Raw genomic sequence first — 25,031 nt, forward strand, 5'->3', positions numbered from 1 at the left:
TATAATTTACAGCAATGTAAAGTGTTCAAGTAAAGTGCAAAACAACATACAGATGTTTAGATGTATAGTATTTTTTTTACTAAATAAATTAAAAGTCATGACATTCAATAAATGATTTTAATTCATTGACGTAAGTTACAAATAATTGAGTAAATCACAAACAAATTATAATATAAAACTGCTAATAAATGAATTAAGGATACTTTGAGAGTTTGATCAAGTGCTTACTTAAGATAAGTTCAATGAAATAAGTTTTGTATAGTTATAGTTGTCCATGTAGTAGACTAACCATTATGGCTACATATTTATTTAAAAAGATTACACAACGTTTATACTAATATAAAAAGGAGAGTTGGGTAAAACCGACAGCATATTTATTACTTGTGATACCATTTTAATACAGCTAATTAGACTTGATAATATGTCTAAAAACTGAAATAGTAAGAGACAAAGAATTAATAAAACCATGGCATGGGTAATGGGGTGGATTGGTAAAAACGTACCTTGTCAGTAAGAGAGTGCTATGGAACCTGAGGACTGAAAAAGTAAACGGGGGATAAAATCGCGAAATTCATTTATTTTGTATCTACAAAATAATTGTCTTTATAAACTGCTGGACTCACCGACTTCTAAATGGTACCAAACGAATCATCCAGGTTTCGAGGTTTAAACCAAACACCTTGGGAAAACCAAAATCGATTTATCATGGATTCGGTTATAGTAACCTGCAATCAGATTTCATTTTGTTAATTTTGTTTCACTGACAGCAACCAATTTCCAAGAACTCGACTGCATGTGTTTTAACATAGCTATAGATGTGAGTTTAGGCACCCACATCCCCTCTCACTATTATCATTTTTTAAGTTTTACTAAAATAGAGGTTGAATATGATAGGCTGTGTGTCCGTACTGTTATGTAGGCCCAAAATCATCAGATACATCTCTTAATATGACGTATTCCCTTTTCTATAAGGTATTATATTTCATGAATATAATCTGAAGTTTTTATTGAAGTCGTTGGGAACAACGAAATAAACGAATGAGCTTCTTTCATGTCGTCTTCTCAATTCGGAACACGGAGTCGATGAAACTGTAACGTGGAACATGTGGTACTGAACAGCTATTTTTCTTCTTGTTTGTTACTTGAATGACGTCACATAGAAACAAAACTCAGCTCTTAATATGGTAGTTTTATCCCAATGTACAGTAAAAAACGTTAAATGACAACTGTATTGTTAGTATATTAACCAAATGGTTTTCCCTTTTATTCTAAAAAATCCTAACAATATAAGAAAAGAAACTATACTTTACTTAAAATCTTTTTAGATCTAATAACGGCTGTTAAAAACTGTGAAAGAGAAAGACATACAATGGAACCTTTAATGGTAATAATAATAAATAAATAATAAGAAAAAAACATTACATTTTATACTGATTCTTCTTGACTTTATCCGCGTAAATATAAAGCTTATATTTCTATTTCCGTTGTTTTTTTTCAACACTGATGTGCTTATGAAATCTCTACGGTATCGACATGAAGCCCCTAGCGGCACAACAGTAAGTTGTAGGATTAATAACGCTAAAAACCGCGTTTCGATGCTCGTGGTGAGGACAGCAGAGACAGTCAATTATGTAGCTTGCGCTACCTGAAAACAGACAAAATATCCACATGAAGCGAAACAGCGGTAAGTCTATTGACTTATAATGCTAGAAACCAGGTTTCAATATTTGCGATGGAAAATAACAACAAAAGATATTCAACTTTGTAGTTTTGTGTTTAACCACAAGCATACAAACACAAAAAATTATGCACATTAGAAACACGATAGGTTAGTTTCAATTTGACTCTCAATTCACTAATCGCAGTCCTCCCCTTTCCTCCCAGTAGCAAGTACTGTAAATATTGCTTTAGGCAGTAAGTACCACACAGGTAGACAGATGGACAACGTTTATCAATACAGATAGCAACATCAAGTTTCTTTCTTACCTCCTTCTATATTTGCAGATAAAATAAATATTATGAGATTTGTTTTGTACAGTTTTATCAACGTAGAATTCAGGTAAGTTCAGATATTTTGTTCTGTTCAGCGTCAAAATACTTTCCAATTGTTAAAGAATCACCTTATCTTCATATATTTCACAAATGGTGGGCTCTGCATATCGTATCATGTGAAGTCATTTTGCTCTTCCATATTTGACAGCAGCAATACAACAAAGAAAAGCTCAATGGATGAAAATTCTTTCTGTTTTAAGTTTTTTTTAAATAAAATATTATTTCAAGCCCGTGAAACCTTTTCCCGACGGAAGTGAGAATGAATTTTTAAAAGTTGCTTCATATTTCTGTTATGAATGTTTTTGTTTTAAATTCGCGGAAAGCTACACGAGCGTTATCTGTGCTAGTCATCACTAATTTATCAGTGTAGGACTAGAGGGAAGGCAGCTAGTCATCACCACCGATCGCCAACTCTTTGGCTACTCTTTTAACAATGAATAGTGGGATTGACCTACTTCTTGCATAATTTTCTCGTTTCGAGATTGTTGTCACTGGTGTACTGTCATCTGGTATTGTAGGTTAAGCCAAAATTTTGCCGAGGTAGCAGTCTGTAAAAGTATTCCGTTCATGTATAACTCAGTTGAATCTCTTTTTTAGTTTACTTAATCTTCTGAATAGTATTACTTGGTATTTTGGTATGTTTATTTTTTTCTATGTTTTGACAGTATTCCTCTAAGTTGTTTAGGACTGGTTGAAGGTTTGTTGCTGCTAATGAACGAGTGTAGGAGCTTTTCCAGACCGCTACATCGTAAGCATATTATGACGCAAAATCTATGTTTAGGTCCGATAGTGGCAAATTACCCACGTACGTGATAAATAAGTTTGGGCTAACTACCGTGATTACGAGAAAACCCACTTGTAGAGAAAATTATATATTTAGAAACAACTGGTATGAGTAGAGAAAGCACTAGTAGAGAAGCGAACAATGTTTCGACCTTCTTCGGTCATCGTCAGGTTCACAAAGAATGAAAGGGTTACTAACCGGTAGCTGACCACATGTTTGAAGGCGGTTGTGTAATTTTGTGTAGGAATGTAAAGGGCGTGCTTATTTGTTAGATATATTTATTAATATATAAATGTGTTCCTACCCTTTTTGTTTTTCACATCTTATTTCATATGCTTTCCACTCGTCACATTTTGATAACCAGAAGGATTTAGCAAAAACAACTTCATCAAATAGATCATCAACATTGATTGCAGCATTTCCAAGTGTTTCACTAATTTTTCAGCTGCTGCTTCTATATCAGGGCTACACGAAACGCTTTTTATCTAAACAAAGTATTCCCCACCACCAAAACAGCTCAATATAAGACAGGCAGCAATCATAAAAACTGGTAAATTCCTTCCTAATCATCAGTGATGACGATAAAATCTACTTGTAGAGAAAAATATATATTTAAAAACGGCAGGTATGGATAGAAAAGGCACTAATAGAGGAACAAACAACGTTTCAACCTTCTTTGGTCATCGTCAGGTTCACAAAGAAACAACGGGCTACTTAACAGTAGCTGACCACATGTTTGACGGCGATTGTGTAATTGAGTGTAGGAATGTAGAGGGCGTGCTTAGATGTTTGATTATATTTATTAATATAGGTATAAAGGTGTTCCTTTGTATTGGTTTATTTTGGGCTTGAGTTCTTGTATAAGTAAGAGTTATTTAATTTTGTGTTTGTTTATGTTTGTTTCTTTATGTAGTATTTGAGTGTTGTCTATGGTTATGTAGTGTTTATTTGATTTGCAGTGTTCGAAAACGTAGGAAAATGACTTTTTGTGTTCTTTGAATCTGGTTTCCATTTTTCTACTTGTATCTCAATATAAAAGTCGTGGCAGTTATCACATTGTATTTTATATATAATGTTGGTGTTGTGTTTGTCATTGTAGTTTTTACATAGTATAGACCTAAGTTTTCAGTGATGTCGAGAAAACCCACTTGTAGAGAAAAATATTTATGTAAAAACGGCTCGTTTGGGTTGAACCTGACGATGACCGAAGAAGGTCGAAACATTGTTCGCTCTTCTACCAAAAATTTCTCAACCCAAACGAGCCGTTTTACATAAATAGACCTAAGTTTTGTGCGAAGTTCTTGAATAAATTTAGTATTAACTGGAATGTCATATTTTGGTACTAGTTTTTGGCAAATGTTGGTTATTTTCAGCTGATGTCGGTAATATATGGTATGCAGTCGTATATGGTTTCGTGATTTTTTTTAAATCGTTGGGTATATTTACTTTTGTTAGTTGATTTTGCTTTCTGTCTAGGTGTGTGCGTATAATGTTTTCTACGGTTTGTGGAGGAAACTTATTGATGTTGATAAAGTATTGTTTTATTTTGTCTAATTCGTCGTTAATTTTATCTGGTGAGCACAGTTTTACAGCTGTATTTATTTGGTTTCTTAGTATGTTGAGTATTGGTTTTGTTTCATGTGCTGAGTCCCAAGGAATGTAGAGACCAGTTTGGGTGATTGTTCGGTGGATTTTGTTTTAAATTGTGTATCGGTTTTTGTAATTTTGAGGTTAAGAAATGATATTTGATCACTTTCTTTCTATTCACATGTGAAGTTAGTGTTGGGGTGTATAGAGTTGATGTGATTGAAAAAATTAAATGTGTGTTCTGTAGATGTGAATTCCGCTATCGTGTCCTCTACATATCAAGTAAACACCACAACAATTTACAGCAGAGTACAAGTGGTCAACTAAAGTCCTCAATAATTTAGATCAGCATATAAGTGTTCAACTGTGGTCTACAACAGTTTACAGCAGCATATAAGTGTTCAAGTAAAGTCCAAAACAATTTTAATCTACATACCAGTGTTCAAAAAGAGACAACACCAATTTCCAGGAGCATTTTGGTCTTAAACTAGAGACACAACAATTTACAGCAGTGTACTAGTGTTAAAATAAAGACCACACAACATACAACAACATATCAGTGTTCAAGTATCTTCCACAACAATTTAGAGCAGCTGTGTTTAAGTGTTCAAGTAATGTCCAAAAATATTAACAGCAGCATTGTAGTCTTTATTTAAAGACATAACAATTTACAGCAGTGTACTAGTGTTATGTAAAGACCAGAATAATTTACAGGAGTGTACACGTTTTTAAGTAAAGACTACAAGAAGTTACAGCAACGTACAAGTGTTCAAGTAAAGACTTAACAATTTACAGCAGTGTACAAGTAGTCAAGCAATGTCCCAAATAAATCACAACATTTCACAAGTATTCAAGTAAAGATTACAACAGTTTATAGCAGCATACAAATTCAAGTAAATTCCTCAACAACTTACAGCAGCATACTAGTCTTCAAGTTATGACCACAACAAGTTAGAGAGGTATACAAGTGTTCAAGTCCACAACAAATTATAGTAGCATCCAAGCGTTCAAGTGAAGTTTACAACAATTTAACAGTTAACTTTCTTTATTTAGTCTTTCCATGACTACAACAAGGACCCACACCACACACAGCCAACTCTTGGGCTACTCTTTTATCAACAAATAGTGTAACTTACCACAGTGATATAACTATTGCCCTCGGTGGACTCAGCAAATAGTCCGATGTGGCTTTGCAATAAGAAAATACACACACATACACATAATGATATAATGCATCTTTAACGAGAAAGATTCGAACACATGATCCTCAGCTTAGGAGTTATGTATTCTAACCACAAACTAAATCTCCCCTTTTTCAAAAATGTTATGTGCTTATATAATATCGAAAGTTAACTAAAGCTTGAGTCGTTTGGTTTGAATTTCGCGCGAAGCTTCACGATGTTTATCTGCGATAGCCGTCCCTAATTTAGCAGTGGAAGACTATGGGGAAGGCAACTAGTCATCACCGCCTCCCGCGCACTCTTGGGCTACTATATTACCATGATAAAGATATAATACTTTACTGTTTGGGTAAAATTTCTTTCTCTTTTTTCCTCTTGAAAATTTATTTCAATTGGTATTTTACTTACACTGAATGTCATCTGCACATTTCAGGGTTATATTCTTTGGTAGAATGACCTCTTTTGTGCTACGTTTTAAAATTTCTCTTCCCTCTATCTGTTTCTCATACTTAACCTTTGTATTTCAACAGCTCAATCAAGAAGAGAGCCATAGGGAGAATATATGAAGTTCTTTCGAGTTGATTTGTCCAAAATTGAGGACTTTTGTGACACAACTGATCTTCATTATTAAATATGTTCTTGACACTGGAAAACTGGGTTTTGAAAATTGGGTTGCAATACGTGAATGTATATAAAAACCGCGAAAAAAAAGTTTTTATGTGAGATAAGGTGAATGATGAAAATAACAAATTAATAACATAGTACTGTTCTCTCTGATTCCGTTCAAAGTTTTTATCAGTTAAGAGGAATATAGAAATTCTATATTTTGTTTTTCTTAATCTCTATTTATTAAATACATTTAAAAGTCATAACGCATCAAATTATTTGGATTTCCTGCTATGTCTGTCTTCCCTCTATTCTTTCACTGCCAAGTTAAAAACAGGTAACACAAATATTCCTCGTGTAGGAAAACAATTTTTGCATTGTATCGAATTTCTTAATATAATTCAATTGATAAATGTTTAAGATGTTGTTTCCGGAATGGATAGAGCAGGAACACCATATTACATTGTCTTGCGTCAAAACAGTCCAAATATAATGTTTTTAAAAGCTTATTTCGCACAAGAAAAAGTGATAATATGTCACCTCTGTGTTGCAACACGATAGTAAATATGTACAAAACAATAAATTCACAACTATTCATTTATTAATGTATTAAAACTACAGTTTCTTCTTCTTAACTGGTATATATTGCGATGTTCTTGTACACAAAATTTGATATTAGAAACTCATGTATCATAACATATTTGTTGCTTCAGTGTATTTGACTTGAAAGTTCCAGTTATCTACTATATACTTTTTTTTCTGTGTTTTCTCATTTCAAACTTACACTTAGAACTGTCTGTACTGAAGCGACCTCAGGAATTGAACTATGAATGTTAAATGTCCTAAACTTGCCGCTGAATCACCGGATATTCTTATTTTAAATGTTTGATAATTTTACTAAGTGAAACACAAGTCATGAAATTTTATAAATGATTTTTTCATTGATGTAATTTACAAATAATTGCATAAATCACAAACAAAATTATAATATAAAACTGCTAATGAATGAATTAAGGATACCTTGAAAGTTTAATCAAGTGCTCACTTTAGGTTAGTTGGATAAAATAAGGTTTGTACGTTCTGTGTAGTTACAGTTGAACATGTAATAGTTTTACAATTATCGCTACTTATTTATTTAAAAAGATTACACGACTTTTATTCTGATAAATAAAGGAGAGTGTGGGTGAAACCAATAGCATATTTATTATTTTCGATGCTGTTTTAATACAGCTAAATAGACTAGATAGTATGTCTAAAAACGGAAATAGTAAAAGACAAAGAATTAATGAAACCATGGCATAGGTAATGTGGTGGATTGGTAAAAACGTACCTTGTCAGTAAGAGAGTGCTATGGAACCTGAGGACTGAAAAAAAAAGGGGGGATAAAATCGCGAAATTCATTTATTTTATAGTAACCTACAACCACATTTCATTTTGTTAAGTTTGTTTCACTGACAGCAACCAACTTCCAAAAACACGACTTCATGTGGTGAAAGATAGCTATAGATGTGGGTTTAGGCACCCACATCCTCTCTTACTATTATCATTTTTCTTATTTTTACACAAATAGAGCTTGAATCTGATAGACTGTGTATCCGTACTGTTATGTTGACCCAAAATCATTAGATACATGTCTTAATAAGACGTTTTCCCTTTTCTATAAGGTGGTTTGTATTCCAGTTTTACTTGTTTGCCTTTTATAAGCCAAGCTGTCTGATTATGGCCTTATTTTCTGAATAGTTGTGTATGTTTACATTCATAAAAAATAACATTAAAGATGCAAAAGAAAAACAACAACAAGCAAATTGGGCCCGGCATGGTATAGCGCGTTAAGGCGTGCAATTCGTAATCTGTGGGTCGCGGGTTCGCGCCCGAGTCGCGCCAAACATGCTCGCCCTCCCAGCCGTGGGGGCGTTATAATGTGACGGTCATATCCCACTATTCGTTGGTAAAAGAGTAGCCCAAGAGTTGGCGGTGGGTGGTGATGACTAGCTGCCTTCCCTCTAGTCTTACACTACTAAATTAGGGACGGCTAGCACAGATAGCCCTCGAGTAGCTTTGTACGAAATTCCAAAACAAACAAACAGGCAAATTAGAAATTATATATCTGATTATTTAATTAAGTAGGATGAAATTTGTGGTTGTCACAAAAGAAACTATACTTTCAAGTAAATAGCTTAATACTTCATTATACCATAAAATCTTTTATGAATATAATATGAAAAAATTGGAGTCGTTGGGCTCGTGTTCTGGAGTAGCTCCACTGTGACGCCATCGTCGGGAGCATAAACTTACCGAACATAAACTATAAACATTATCTACTCACTGTTGATGGATATGATCGATTACTCCAGACGGACAGCAAGTCTGGAACAAGAGCCAGACTTTGTTGGAGTGGCCTGGATTCATTCTCGTGACTTAGTCTTCAGCTATAAGATATTACATTGTCAAACGTCCAGAGTAAGTATATCACAATAGCACTGTTAAACCGATTCTTAGAGTACTTAAATATTCAACTCACGAGTAACTATTACTGTGAATAACATATATATAACACATAGGTCTAGAATCGTGACTAGAAATATGGTTTTCTTCGTTTTAAATTAAAAATGCCAAATGCGCAATGCAAACACCGAGGTTGAAGGTCCGAATTCCAACGTTAATAGTTTACATGCCTGTCGTTGATCTAACCAGAGACACAACAGAAGAGAATAAGTAAGTGTTTGTTATGTCTCATCTTTAGGCCAACAGATAATCTTACAAGGACTTCGCCCGATGGGGTCGACAAAACAAAATAATGAACACTAAGCCTCTTAAAGTAACTGTTTGTTTATAAGTTGACCAACAGTGCGATGACAAATTGGATTCACAGATCCAGATCTGAGAAGAACGTTTTTAAAATAATTTAAAATGTACAAAGAACAGAGACACCAAGAAACTTAATGGATGTTTCTCAAAGATCAGAAACTGAATTAGTTAACTCACCTAATGCTATTGCCAGAACTTTCAAGAAACGGTTAGCTAAAGTCAGAGTGGCTGAAATACATTCAAGACCTGCCTGTTTCAATCTCGGTGTATGTTCTTCAAATGGAAAACAAGAGTTTTCATTTGTAATTACGAAAGAATCTTTTATCTCATACTTGACACCTGGATGGAGACAAGGTGTAGAGAAAGCATTTTTTTTTTTTTTATGTTTTCAATGATGCAAGTTGACTTCGAAGATTTGTGCAGTAAAACCTAAGTCACGAACTATCTTAACCTTGTTGTTAGGAAAAATGTGCAAAAATAAGCACAAAGATATAAAATAAGCTATCTCTTTTCTATCCACCAAGGTTGATGAAACCCGCTTTGTAGCTTCTCGAGGGCTACGCCTCGAACACCTTAACACGCTTGGCCATAGAGGGCATAGTTTCTTTTAAATTTCGCGCAAAGGTACACAAGGGTTATCTGCACTAGCCGTCTCTAATTTAGCAGTGTAAGACTAGAGAAAAGGCAGCTAGTCATCACCACCTACCGCCAACTCTTGGGCTACTCTTTTACCAACGAATAGTGGGATTGAGCGTCACATTAAAACTCCTTCACGGCTGGGAGGGGAGCATGTTTGGCGCGACCGGGATTCGAAACTGCGACCCTCCGATTACGAGGATAAATTCGGCTATATTTCTGTTTCACATTTTTGGCAACTTGAGAGAAATCTGGATTTATGATGTATATCAGATATCTTGAAAAAACACAAATTAGCGAATATTAATTCCGTCATACAAAAAAATTGGTAGTTTTTTTTTAATTTAGCGTAGGCTTACTTTAATGTCAACAATACATTGGTTATTTAATTCTCAATGTTTTTCAGTAGAGTGTCACATGTTTCACTCATACTATGTCTATTTTGTTCATAGCTGGCGACGCGTTTCGCTCGATGCAGAATACAGCAGAAAAAAAACAAAAACAACCGACTGAATAAAGAAAGTTGTGTTAAAAATAAACTAAGCCTAAAATTAATATCTATTTTACAAGAAAACAGATCTTCTGTCTATTACTCCTTTTTTCTATAAATTGTCCAGTCATCTCGTTTACAAAATTTAGATCGAAGTAACTTCTATTAGTTATACAGAAAAAATTTTTCGTAACGAAACAAGAGATCTGAAACACGTGAACCTCACTACTGCGATATCTAACACGCGATTCTCACATAACACGCATCTCGAAAACAAAACAAAACAAACATAAAAAACCAGTCTGCAATTCTACTGCACTACAAGACTTGCACAAAAATTCACAAATTCTACAAGATATGATATGTGAAAATAAAGCACAAACTTGGTTGTAGATAAGGAAACAAACCAGAAAAACCATTTCTGTTAAGACATACGAAATGGTTACGTTTGAAGAAGTTATTCTACCAATAAAAAAGGTAGTTAAGGATAACCCATAAGGTAAAATAAAAGTCGATGTAAGCACTGAGGCCCGTTTGTGTTATAATGTAGCACACTTTGTAATTTTACGCCCACTGATCATGTGTAAAGTAATCAGGTGTTTTTTCCTGCTCACTAACAATATCAAAATGTTGCGAAATTCGCAGTCATAAATTATAAAAAATTATAGCGTATTTCACCATAAAAAAAATTGAATCCTTCCAACTGTTTTTAAAGGTTACGCCTAACTCTCATTTCACGTGAAAAAGAGCTTCTTCAAGAGTTGTTAAAAAGTAACCTCCCTTCTATTCAATTTACGTCTAACTTCTTACTACATTCCGCCTAGTAATGTAGCATAGGATGTTTTGAAAGTTATTCCAAGACGTCAGATCATATTAATATTTCTCCGCATATTGAAAGAAATTGTCTTCGAAATGCTTATAATAAGCAATAGGTGTATAGACCGTCCTCATGTTCCCTGCTGGAATAATAAGTATTCAGATTTCCAACGCTAAAATCACGGGTTCTATTCCATTCGTTGGACAAGGCAGATAAGTGGGATCGTACCGAACACAATATTACAAATGTGGTCTAAGCAGTGGTCTACAATAAAACTATAATTTCTTTAGGCCTGTATTCAATATTTTTGTTGATACGACCTAAGTCTCTATTTGCCCTACTACTAACAGCACCACCCTGTTTGGATGGCTTAAGAAAATGATAAAGCACTACACTAAAATTCCTTTCTTTGTTAACACTGTTAAGGTTATTACAATCCAATTTATAATTCAAATTATTATAACCTACACATATTATCTTGCATTTATTATAATTAAACCCATCTGTCATGTATTTGCACAACTCACTAAATGATCTACATTATTTTGTAAAGCAGCACCATCTTCTTCACAGCCAGCAACACCAAAGACCTTAACATCATAACAAATTTAAGTAATTTATTGACTATTCTTTTATCTAAATCATTAATGTAGATCAAAAAGAGCAAATGTCCTTTGACTTGAGACATTAATCTAACATAACTGAATTCCATTTGTAACTTATCCCACAAGCCAACAGAGATCACTTTTTCTTTTTCTTTTTACAAGGACGTAGAAAACTGATATACTGTTAAGCTCTACTGGAAACAAAGTATATATCGATAATAACTCATTGCATTAGGTTTCTTGGATAAAGTAACTGATGTTTGCTAATAAAAAGCAACAGCCAAAGGTGGCTGTGGAAATAAGTGAATAAAAAAATCTCTTTGAAATATTTCACGTTCAGTCACTTATACAAAAAGCGTTGTAGAACTGCAAAAATGATTATTTAACATACCAGATTTTCCGGAATTCCGTTGTTTTTAATGTATAAAAAAAACACATTCATATAAAAAGAGATGAGCCTCCGATGCAACTTTTCGAAATGCACCAATACTTGGTTCTCCCTGTACTCGCACATCTGAAAGTGTAAACGTTGGTTTATTAAATTAAAATGACGTTAAAGTCATTCACTCCAACTACTACACAATACACTGATTTCCTATTAAAGTTAATAAAAGGTTAAACGTTGCCGTTATATATATATATACGCTTATAAGTTATTTCGACAAGAATTTGCATGATGTAACATGAAAAAGACGTCGCCATAATTCAGCAATGGCGGACGATAAAGAATGTACAGTTAAACTTCAAGAAATCTCTGATGGGCCGGTAACGAATGATGTAATTTTTTAAGGTAACATGACATAAGTATTACTATTACGTGTGGTTGTTAAACAATATATACATGTATATTTCTAATGAATTGAAGGTTTATTGTGAGGAAACAGTTTCAATATTTTCAGAAACATGTTTATTTTCCCTTTAAATGTATTAAGCAGAGTTTATCTATTAAAAATGAAATGAATTCCAGTTATACGCCTACCGAAGAAGTAACGCGATAAAATACATTTTGAGGTTGGTCCGCCATGGCCAGGTGGTTAAAGCACTCGACACGTAATCCGAGGTTCGAATCCTAGTCACACCAAATTGGCTCGTCGTCTTAGCCGGGAGACGTTATAATGTGAGGGTCAATCCCACTATTCATTGGTAAAAGAGTAGCCAAAGATTTGGCGGTGGGTGGTGATGACTAGCTGCTTTTCTTTTAGTTCTACACTGCTAAATTATGTGCGGCTAGCGCAGATAGCCTTGGTGTAGCTTTGTGCGAAATTCAAGACAAACTTATCGCAAGGGGTTGTACAAGTACAAAATGTTTTGGGTTTTCTGTACCTAAATGTAGCGTTGACTTCCGGTATACCGCACTTTTAACATTTTGTCCAGAAATTAGTGTGTGTTTTCTTATAGCAAAGCCACAACGGGTTGAGTCCATCGATGTACTGACATAGTGCCAATAAAAAACTTCATGAATGAGAAGAAAATTCTGAGACATCAAAAACTTACACATATTCAATACAGTATCTTAAGCTTTCTGTGGTAGGAAATACTATCATGTTAACGTCCAGTAAATCAGATTGTGGCAACCCCTGAAACCTGGCATTGTGAAACTTTGGAATTTATAAAAGTTCCAAATGAGACTATTTTTATCAGCTAACTTTTTCATCTGTCCTCTTCGAAACTAAATATTCACTACGAATGTAACAGAAGATATCTGAGCTTAAAATACTTTCATCAGACAAAGAACTGAACTGTTTTATTATTATTAATTATCCTTAATTTCCAAAATATCGTTTTGCTACAAACAACATTAAAAAAATTCTCCATCAGTTTCAAGTAAAAGAATACGTGATTTTAGAAACAAAATTAATATACAAGTATATAAATATCAACTCAAAAGATACGTGAATTTAGTGTTAAATACAAACATTAGAAACGTAATAAGAACATTTAAATTTAACTTTGGAAGACATTTTTGTATCAGTTTCTTGTCCTAAAAATCTTTCAAAATCAACCACAATGTTACTGTTTCTTCACCAAGAGTACACTGACTATCCCTTTTCTTAATTATGGTCTATAGTCTTTTGTAATGCTACAATACCCGATCACCAAACTTTATCAACTTATAAAAATCTTAAACAGCAACCAGAGTTAGTGACTGGTATTAATATTTGTTTCTAATGCAAGTTTCTAAGAAAAGGTTTTGTTCACACACTACGGCTGAGACAGCCTTTTAAGGAATGAATTGAATTACTCAATGTTCTCAACAAAATGACACCTCATATAGTGTAATCACAAAATTAATGACTAGTCTTTGATACTTAAACAGCTCTTAGCTGTATACCTTCAAAAGTTATCACCTCGGTTACGATACAACATAAAACAAACTAGACAACACACGAGTGTCTAGAGTGTTCTAGCATGAAGCGAATATAAGAACACTAGTTACATTCTGTAATTATGTCTTACATATTATTGTTTTGATAAAGTAAAACGTTCCGTGAAGAATATTAAACGAGCCTGTTTAAGTTGGAGAAACATTCATTACATCTACATTCTTATAAATATCCCACGTCAAATTCCTCATTATTTTATATCACGTGTTTTTGTGTATTAAATGTAAAAATTATTGACCTTTTAACTACGTCAAAACTAAATTCCGAGTTTGGTGTTAGCAATTCTAAGATTGTTATTACTGGGTAGCAAGTTCCAAATTTAGAACACGTCAAACCATGTCCTATTAACTTCCGTTTCTTAAAATTATGGAAGACAAAGGTAATTGAAAATAATAAAATAAAATCACTTGTTCTTCAAAATAAATGAACATTATAATATGCATATACACGTAAATATCTTTAACTTTGATACGATTTTAATAAAGTAAAATAAGTTACAGCAGAAAGTGTAAAAAGAACATCAGTGCTTCCCAAACTGTCATAGAATTTTTGCAATTAAGTAATTTTTATTTATTAACGTAGGTTTACTTTAAATGTAATTGTTTTTTTTTATTTCAAAGTTGATTCATTTTCTTCTTGGTACACAGTCATTTTTATCTTAGTCAAGGAGGCGCCACTAGGCTAGCCATAGAAACTTGTTTACAAGTGCTGCAAAAGGTTTGAGATATTAAAAGTGTGTCGTCAGTAAGGAAAGTTTGGGAAACTGCAGTAAATTACAATGGTTATAAACGAAGTAGTTTGATATATTAAAATATGTTAATAATCACAGAAAAATTAGAAATATTGATGTATAAGGAAGAAAGTTAGCTTACAGTGCAGAAACAAATGTTCAATAATTCAGAACGCAGAAGAGATCAATGAATAAACAAGGAAACTTAAACCAAATGTTAATGAAATAAAAAAGTTATATATCAATAAAACCATTAAATTAAAAGAAACGAGAAAAATATCAAAGAAACAAAAAAACTAAATAATTCAATATATTCAACAGAGAATCTTCACAAAGCCAACAATAGATCGCGAGGATTTATTTTCCAGGTCAGAAATAATTTTTACAATCCACACTATTTCTAACATAACACACAAAATGTATAACAAGTGTGAGAAAAACCCAAAAACTTTGTATACGTGTACAAAACACAAAATCACCAAAAACAAAACAGAACTGGCAGCGTTTTAGGATTCATTAAAGCAAGTTTTATATATTTCCTGTGTCAATAATATCATTATGAAAAACACAAAATATAAACCGTTATATTTGGTACACAAGTTTGGTGCAGTAACAAAACACAGTCTCCCAAGTTTCTCTTTAATAAAAGTAAGTGTTTGACTTGTCATACTAAAATATCAGTTATTTACCTGTTACTATTTGACTGAAGGCTAACATATTATACCTCAAGCGCATCTTTAATTACAAATTTCAGAATTGATTCAAATTTCACAAGAAAGTTAGTTCACAATATTCTAACCACAAAATAACAACATTAGCACTGTGTGATTAGTTTTATTATAAAATCAGAAGTTTAGAAAGAACAGATTCCAAATGGTAACAATATAATGGAATATACAATAAAATTAGACGTATATACATATTGAACAATATTATTGAGAGAAATATTTCATAAGAAAGGTTTACGTATAAGCGGAAATACAGCACATTTGGAACTTATTAAGGGAAGAAGTTGGTGTTGTTACCTAGTGTTGGGTGATTATTGAAAATGGAAAGACGTATTTAGTAAAGATTTCATAGTCTGTAGTTCGAAAGGTATGGGGACGATTCTTATTATCACCATGTAATCAGAAAAAATTAAAAACCAACCATAGTTAAAGATGTGTTCTGGTATTGATATGTTTTTAGTATTTATTAAAATACTTGTTTTCCATGTGATGAATCATTTGTGAGGATTCTGATACAGCAGCATGAACATGATGGGTTACGTTTGTTGTTACACTCTCATTATAACACGTTAAATTAACTTGCTAATAACTGAAACGTTGTTATTTGAAGAGTTAACATATAAATGCATCATTTCAAACAGAACTGATTATGTTTCCAAAATGGAAAAAATTTTAAATGACGCAACAAAGCTTAAGCCCCTCGATAAGAACTGCTTAAGTTTACTGTAAGCATGAGTAAAAGCTCCAGACTTTGAAATATTTGGACACTTGTAAACCTGTCTCTGACACCAATTTTACAGAACTTTATCCCACAGGTACACACCTTATTTTGTCATGTGGTTAACGAAAATTACACAAAATGGTTTACTCCTCAGACCTATTCTTTACACTTTCAATTCCCTCAGCTATAAATATCCTATATATCTTACACCTGAAATAAGTTCACTATCTGAGAACAAATTTACTGTTAAAGGCACATTTTACTTTGTTTAAGAGATATCTAAGTCTTCTAGTGCAAACTAATTAGTTTTAGCCATCTTTGTTATTCAGTTCTTATTCCCTAATTTCTAAGTAGAGTAAACAAAATAATTATTAAACAGTTATCTCCATCCATCAATGCTCCACACTCTAACTTCAATCAACAAAAATTCACACAGCTCCTTAAAGTATTCCTCAAGGACAGTCAGTTTGCTTTTAATGGTCATCTTCATGGAGAGAATGATGGAGTGGCAACAATACATAGGTCTGACTTCTGAAAATGTTTATCTCCATCACTACGAATGTCAAGGAATAATTATACCTTTTATTAAAAACCAGTGTTATATAGAAGATGTGCTGATAACACTTTTCTATTCTTTCACAACACTGACCATGCAAAGAAGTTTTTAGATGACCTAAATTCACAACATCACAAGTTAGATGAAAGACAACAATAACAGTTTTTTAGATGTCCAAGTAAAGAAAATAAATCATCTCTTCACCACATTCGTTTATTGTACGAAAACATTTACTGGCTTACACGCTCGTTTGAACAGTTTTATGTTAGGCTCTTTTAAATATAACTGTGTTCTAAATCTTCTAAGACAGAGCACATAATGTTTGTTCTGACAACTTCTGTCATCACTCAGAAATTTCAAAAATTCATGACACGTTACAAAGTAATTGTTATGTCCTTAATTTCTTATACTTTATCATAGGAACATTTTTGACAAATAAAACAGAACACAATTCCCTACAACCCACTAGTTCTTATCACGTCTTTCATAAGTAAACAAAGTCTGAACTTCAAATATGAAATTTAAAAACAATCAAGCATATCACCCATAAATTAAGCTACGTTTGGTATCTATGTCAACATTTATCATTAAAAATACTTTAAAATCAAAGACACTTTAATCATTCTAATATGCTCAAGAGTCATACAAATGCAGTTATGGTAGCAGTAATGTTACCTATACTGGTAAAAGTACTAACAGAAATAAACTGTCCCCCTCTAGTACAGCGGTATGTCTCAGGATTTACAACGCTAAAACCAGGGGTTCGATTCCCCTCGGTGGGTTGAGCAGATAGCCCTTTGTGGCTTTGCTATATGAAAAACACACACAAACACACAGAAATAAACTAACTAATCCATCTGTATCTTTTATCCAATTACACAGTGAAAATAACAAACATACCATACTTCTTGAAAATTTTCATATAATCGACTCTGCAACTACAGATTATAAATTCTTTATATTTTCAATGACCACCGAATCCTAAACATTAACCCCACCTCCTCCCTGTTGTCATTAATCTCTTCCATTCTAGATTCTCAGCATTTTAATTTGATTATTATTACTTTAAAGACGTGGTGTTTACACTTATTGTTCCATTATATTGTTATCATTTTAGTCTGTTTTTTCCAAACTTCTGATTAAATAGTTTTCTTATTCACTCAACAGCTAGTAATTTTTGTATTAAGAATATTCTGAAACATTGTTTTGAGGTTTTAATGATATAGATGGGAGTTAAATAAATTCCAAATCTTTCATAATTAAATATGGTTTTGGTTTAACTATATTTTTAATAGTTATCATTGAGAAATTACTCAAAACCATAGATAATTGAAAAAAACACAATTAACAGCCACATGTACATGGCTGAAATTATGCGTGTTTTTTTCATAATTTTAAAACTTAATTACAAATTATTAGTTACCTTGGAAACAAAAAAGTAACCACTTTAACATTATTTTGTGCTATTTCAAACAACAAAATATACATATTAAATGTTAAACTACAAACTAACAGGACATTTGATGAATACATTTAAACTTGTACAATTTGTTTTCATTGTTCAGCATTTATTATGTTCACATTACTTAATATCAATATAGACCATGAGTAATACATTTACAACAAATTATACTGCCCTGTATTCTCTATTAGCATACAAGTTGGTTTCACAAACTAGCAAAAAGTCAGAGTTCAATCAGTGAGTGTGATGAAGAGCTTACAGGAAACTTGCCCAGAGAATGAAGTGTGTGTGGGTGTGTGCCTTCAGGTTGAAATGAAGACACATACACTTTGAATAACTCAGTTTCACAAAATATATTTCTGATTTTGAACAATTAACAGAAATGAAATAGGTAAGTGTACAAGTTATTTAATCTTTACCGAGTTAATCTGAGATATACAGACCATATTTAGTTAAGTCTGATTTCATTTATTTCTTATACGTCAGAATAATTCTTTTCTCCTGATAGGCTGAATATTCAATAAAACATGTCAACTTATGAGAAACTGAATGTAAAAAAAACAAAAAAACTTGCGAATTTAAGACTATGAACTTAATGCAGCAAGAAACTGTTTAATGAGATTCAAACACATTTTAGAGAAGTTAATTAAGTTATTCCTTTGTATTGCTTGAATTGAAAAAAGTTCTTAGCTTTTGTGATGAAAACATTCAGATGCAAATTCATACGAGACTAGAAAGTTGTCAAACATCATGAATCAGAAGCTGGCTTATGTTTCATAATCAAGTAACAAATAAATAAAGATATAGGTGAAAAGAAACTGGGGATGTCTCTTAGTCGTAGAGTTTTCATCCAGCACACATGAGAAACCTTAAACAGCTGGTGTCCATAATACTCTCAGGAGTCCAAAGTTACAAGAACACCAATCAACATATTTTTGTCATAGACTTGAGTGTAATGGTTTGTTTGATTAGGTTCAACAGGCCGAAAACTAATTGATCTGAAAGTAGTAATACAGTTATCTGATTAACAAATAATAATTCTTACCTTTAGATTTGCTTCTTTTAGTAATTTTAATGATGTCGCATGTTTCATATTAGATTCCCAAGCCAGATTGTGTGCCTCCTGTAGGAAAAAAAGTGACCAATAATAACAAGTTAAAATTATCTGGATTAAAACAGGAAACTTTCTGATCATTAACAGAAACAAGTAATTGGAACTAGAGCATATTTAATGTGTTTTGTTTTTTCACAACAAAATTTTCCTAAATTTTTCAACATATAAAATGATCAAAATAGTCAAATTTTACAGTTTTTCAAAATAAAAAAATTGATATTAATTAATAAGTTTGTACTAAATCTAACTTAATATGGTTAAGTATTTGTACACTGAGAAGGAAAAGAGGTAAATCAATGACATTTTTATGATCCAAAAAAGCTTAATCATAAATGCTATCAATTATGCAATTGGCTCCTTTAATTCATACTGTTTCTCTATAAATCTATGTACTTTACACAGAAAAATGAGTGATAAACACAAAATAAAATGAATCAACACACTACAAAAAGCAGACCTCACCAGCGGTCAATGATACAAAAACAAGATGAGTATTTGAAGGTTAATTCACTAAAAATACGAAAATATGGATATACAATAAGTTGCAAAAGAATTATTTTCAGAATTAAAAATATATATAAATGTATTTTAAAATATGTGTATTTTTCAACTTCTGCATGTCTACGACAGTTTGCAGAGGTTTGAATAACCGTTTCTTTATTTAGTCATTTTAAAATCAATACATTTTATATTCTCTCTGTGCAATATATCTATTAGGTAAATGAACATTCTCATACACCATAAATAACTTTCATTAAAAAACTGAAACAAATTATTTAGTAGTAAACATTTTTTTTCTGCTTAGGTTTTTTCATACTATACTTTAGACAACAGATGGCACAGAAAACAGTTTTTGTTTCTGTTGATTCAGAATGCTTAGCATTGATAGTTTCAATAAATTAACTTTAGTTGGCTAAAATTTTCCTGTTCATAATTATTACTGGATTATGTTTATCTAATGTTTACACATTTTCAGTGAATGTTCTTGAAAAAATGAAAATAAAAAAATACAATTGTGATTTGATGTTACCTAACATGATGAATGAGAAGTTATTATTTAGAAAATAACATGGAACATATGTGTAGTTAAATCTGTGATGAGAAGAAAAAAACACTGGGTAACTCATTACTCAATGATAGTTTCATTATGTATTTAGTTCCGTAACAATTTTTTTTAAGCAGTTAGTCGACATATAGCTTCAGAATGCAGAATGTTCATTGGATGAGACAAAAAGCTACAGATATTATGTTTATTTTTCCTCAGCAGAAGGTTGTACACATTTTACACAAACCATACTTCGTTCAATATAAAGATGAATGAAAAGTGAAACTTTGATAGCCTTACTTCAAAGAGACTGGCAGTCAATCCCTCCAGCTCGGCCTCAACTTCATCCTTGATCTGGCTGAGACGAGCAAGTTATTCGTCTTTCAGTTAACAAAGCTGAATAGATAGGTATAAAAACTAAGTATTATATAAAAGAAACAGGAATTCTGATTTATAGATTATTATTACTAATAATAGCATGTACCTACATACACAATATAACCTTCATATGTGATAAAAGTTTAACTCTGATAATTGTTTTTATCTTAATTACAGTTCACTTCGTTCACATGTGATGTATGACATCGTTGATTAAATAGAAAAATAAAAAGGCTTATCTTCTTAATATCTTCAAAAATAAAATAATAACCATTCAAAAATATGGAAAGTTGACATTTACTCCATTTTGTTTTACTAACAATACGGGCTTCAGGAGTGTAATAAATTATCTATACGCATTGATTAAGTTAATTAGTATCAGATAAAACTACCAATAGGAATTATCATTAAATTGATTAATGTGAAAAATAATCAACCAACTGAAAGTGTTTCTAGTTGTAACTGTTTTTGACTATTGTGAAAACAATCAATTAATAACTTTCGTGAATAATGGATTAGCAAGTTTCAATAATCTCTCAATTTTACAAACAAGCCCCAAGCAGCCTTGCATGAGGCTACGACAGTTGCTTTTTTTATGTCTCTGTGTGTGTAAAATTCCTATTATTTACTCATTCCATTAATCCTAAACAGTCAAAGATCTTTGGATATTTTATCAAAATTCGCACCTAAACATTCTCCTTTCTTTCACAACATACTTTTCTCAGCAATTCAAAATTCTTTACAAACTTTTAAATTTCAAAACTATAAATTTCAATATCAAAATTCACTTTCCAATGTTATAGCTTGTTGATTATGATTGTCACTTTTTTCTATATATAAAAATATATTATAATTAGATTCATCTCTTTCCAAAATTGGAACATTATCGGCAAATTTACAAACACTACTATTTGAGAAATTACCCAAATCACAAACAATAAAGAACTTGCATCTTCCTAACCACTGGCCACATTTTTCACAGTTGCAAACTTTTCAACTTATTCGTTTTTTGTACAGCTTGTATTAAGTAGTACAGCTCTTAATGTAATAAGTTGACTTCATAAAGTTTGGTGAACTTATCATAAACATTACGTGTCATTTCTGTATAATAAAAATCTGATCTTTTGAAATAAAATATTTTTATCAAAGACATATCTGTGATATTAAAGAGCCATTTGTTGAGTTTAATCTGAGAGAAAAGTGATTTTCATGTTAAGAACCGAAATACTTCATCTTACAGTTTCATATTTTATTTGCACAACATCTAAAATCTGTTAACTTCAAAATGAAATAAACAACTTCCAACGCAGACAAATAATACACAGAATAACGGTTCAAACCCAAACAAAAAAAGAAGAAAAACTAAAATGTTGTAACTGTGGACAAGATCACATTGCAAACTATAAAGGCTGCGAAAAATATAAACAAATAAAACAAGTAATTTACGAAATAAAATAACACACCATTAATAGATAACGAAATAACAGATAACAACAAACAGTAAACAAAACCAACGCTGAAACAAGACAAAATAACATATGCACAAACACTTAAAAAAGCTATCCTACAAATATCAAAACTAAACACACAGCAAAACTCAACAGAAGCGATAACAAACAGCACTGAGATTAAACAGAACAATACCCATACTTCAAAACATTAAGAAAACGATAACTTTACCAAGGGAACAAACACTAATAACAAAATAAACTTATTTATAAATACAATTACAAATTTCACAACAGACTTTTTGGCCGAATACACAAAACAATACAAACAATAAACTGCTTTGACCTATTCATAAACATAGGGAAAAAACACATCATAACTTACATCCCACAATTATCAACAATACTAAGGGAATACCTGCTCTCAACTTAAATTTATTGTTGTATATATCAACATCCAAAGTGCACTAGCTTCCAAGAAACATGAGCTCGAAGACATAATTCAACAAACTAATCCAGAAATTGTAATATTAAGTGAAACTATTATACAAAACCAACAGATTAAAAATACCGTATTATATAACTATTAAAAAAACAGATTAAATAAACAGGATAAAAACAGAGGAATGCTGCTGCTATACATAACAAGTCTTTCAGTTTCTGAAAACGAATCAGCAGCTATAACGAAAATATATTTATCGATATCCTGTTAAGTAATCGTTCAATTGTCACAATAGCAGGAATTTATTGTACACCAACAAAACAAATAGACTTAAACTTAATAAACAACATCTTTTCCCACAATCAAAATACCATTTTAATTGGAGATCTAAACAGCAAAGATATTAAATTTGGATGTAATTCAACAAATGCAAATGGAAGACTTCACCTACAATTTATAAAAGAACATGACATAACCATCCTGAGTGACGATACGCCTACGCATACCACGTATGCCACTAATACACGTGACATACTAGATGTATGCCTAATCTCGTATAACATGGGCTAAAAGCTAATAAACTTTCATGTGGGAAAAGATGTAAACAGCGACTATTTACCAATATGGTGTGTCTTCGATCTCATTCTCCATAAAAATACTATACATAGAAAAGAAAATTTTGATTATAAAAAAAGCAAATTGGAAAGAATACCAAAAACAATTAGACCATCTTCTGCCAAAAAAAAAATACAATAACATTTAAAAAAAAAGATAGATATTGTTAACTACCGTCAAATAATCACGGAATGGCAACAAACCGCAGCATATTAGAAAATACCAAAACAACAACATAAAACTATAAATAATACATGGAAACCATATAAACAACTGTTGACACTAATCAAGCACAGACCACAATTAAGAAGACAATACACGGAGACAAGAGATATTGAATTAAAAACACAAATAGATAAAATAAGAAACCAAATCAGATCAAGCAGCTGTTACATCAATATTTAATATGTACAATAGTATTCAAAAGGTTTATCTCAAGCAACAATTTAGTTTCTGTTTAGATTTTATGGAGACGTCTAAATAAAGCGGGTAAAAGACATAAATTACATAGTTATAAAACAACAAAGTTGATATATGGGACTATTTAGACACATGTAAATGGGTTAATATAAATCATGCTAAATATTAACTTTTATAACATGTTTACTGGGATATATATGTTTATATATATATATTTCAACTGTCGTTACAAAAGTATGCATCTGATGTGTTGTTTTAAGCTAGGGTTACTAAAGATCAGTGTAAATGCAACTAAAATATCGAAATTAAACATATAAATAATTAAATAGAATATTTCGAAGATGATGGCGCTTTGAAAGGCTCTCAAAAGTTTATTCAAAATACTTGGAGTCGCGGTATGGTACATGTAAGAGGTAACTATACAGGGGAGAGTAAGTCAGAGAAACTCATTGACAAGTTCAAGGAGCTGATACAATCATTTAAAGATAATTATTATTTTGAAGTAAAGGCCACAACAACTTACAACAGTGAACATTTTACAAGTAAAGTTCAGAAACAATTTTCAGCAGCATACTTTGGTTCAACTAAAATCTACAACACTTTATAACAGCACACTAGTGTTCAAGTAAAAATCACTATAATTTACAGCAATGTAAAGTGTTCAAGTAAAGTGCAAAACAACATACAGATGTTTAGATGTATAGTATTTTTTTTACTAAATAAATTAAAAGTCATGACATTCAATAAATGATTTTAATTCATTGACGTAAGTTACAAATAATTGAGTAAATCACAAACAAATTATAATATAAAACTGCTAATAAATGAATTAAAGATACTTTGAGAGTTTGATCAAGTGCTTACTTAAGATAAGTTGAATGAAATAAGTTTTGTAAGTTTTGTATAGTTATAGTTGCCCATGTAGTAGACTAACCATTATGGCTACATATTTATTTAAAAAGATTACACAACGTTTATACTAATATAAAAAGGAGAGTTGGGGAAAACCGACAGCATATTTATTACTTGTGATACCATTTTAATACAGCTAATTAGACTTGATAACATGTCTAAAAACTGAAATAGTAAGAGACAAAGAATTAATAAAACCATGGCATGGGTAATGTGGTGGATTGGTAAAAACGTACCATGTCAGTAAGAGAGTGCTATGGAACCTGAGGACTGAAAAAGTAAACGGGGGATAAAATCGCGAAATTCATTTATTTTGTATCTACAAAATAATTGTCTTTATAAACTGCTGGACTCACCGACTTCTAAATGGTACCAAACGAATCATCCAGGTTTCGAGGTTTAAACCAAACACCTTGGGAAAACCAAAATCGATTTATCATGGATTCGGTTATAGTAACCTGCAATCAGATTTCATTTTGTTAATTTTGTTTCACTGACAGCAACCAATTT

At 31.8% G+C, this 25,031-nt stretch overlaps 1 protein-coding gene and 1 long non-coding RNA gene across 6 annotated transcripts in view; both read right to left on the bottom strand.

Moving 5' to 3' along the window:
- Positions 1-25,031, bottom strand: part of LOC143243888 (putative iron/ascorbate oxidoreductase DDB_G0283291) — a 238,734-nt gene that overhangs the window by 68,578 nt on the left and 145,125 nt on the right. The window lies entirely within an intron of this gene.
- On the bottom strand, positions 1,340-20,889 carry LOC143243893 (uncharacterized). Of its 2 annotated transcripts, none has more exons than XR_013024802.1 (4): positions 20,607-20,889; positions 11,958-12,080; positions 8,537-8,639; positions 1,340-1,645 (listed from the first exon to the last, which is right to left on the bottom strand). It is a non-coding gene; the product is annotated as an uncharacterized LOC143243893 (long non-coding RNA). The 2 variants fall into 2 exon arrangements; XR_013024801.1 differs by lacking the exon at positions 11,958-12,080 and adding an exon at positions 19,193-19,270.

The sequence above is a fragment of the Tachypleus tridentatus genome, chromosome 2 (genome assembly GCF_004210375.1).
Source record: "Tachypleus tridentatus isolate NWPU-2018 chromosome 2, ASM421037v1, whole genome shotgun sequence".
In the NCBI taxonomy this organism is placed as follows: Eukaryota; Metazoa; Arthropoda; class Merostomata; order Xiphosura; family Limulidae; genus Tachypleus; species Tachypleus tridentatus.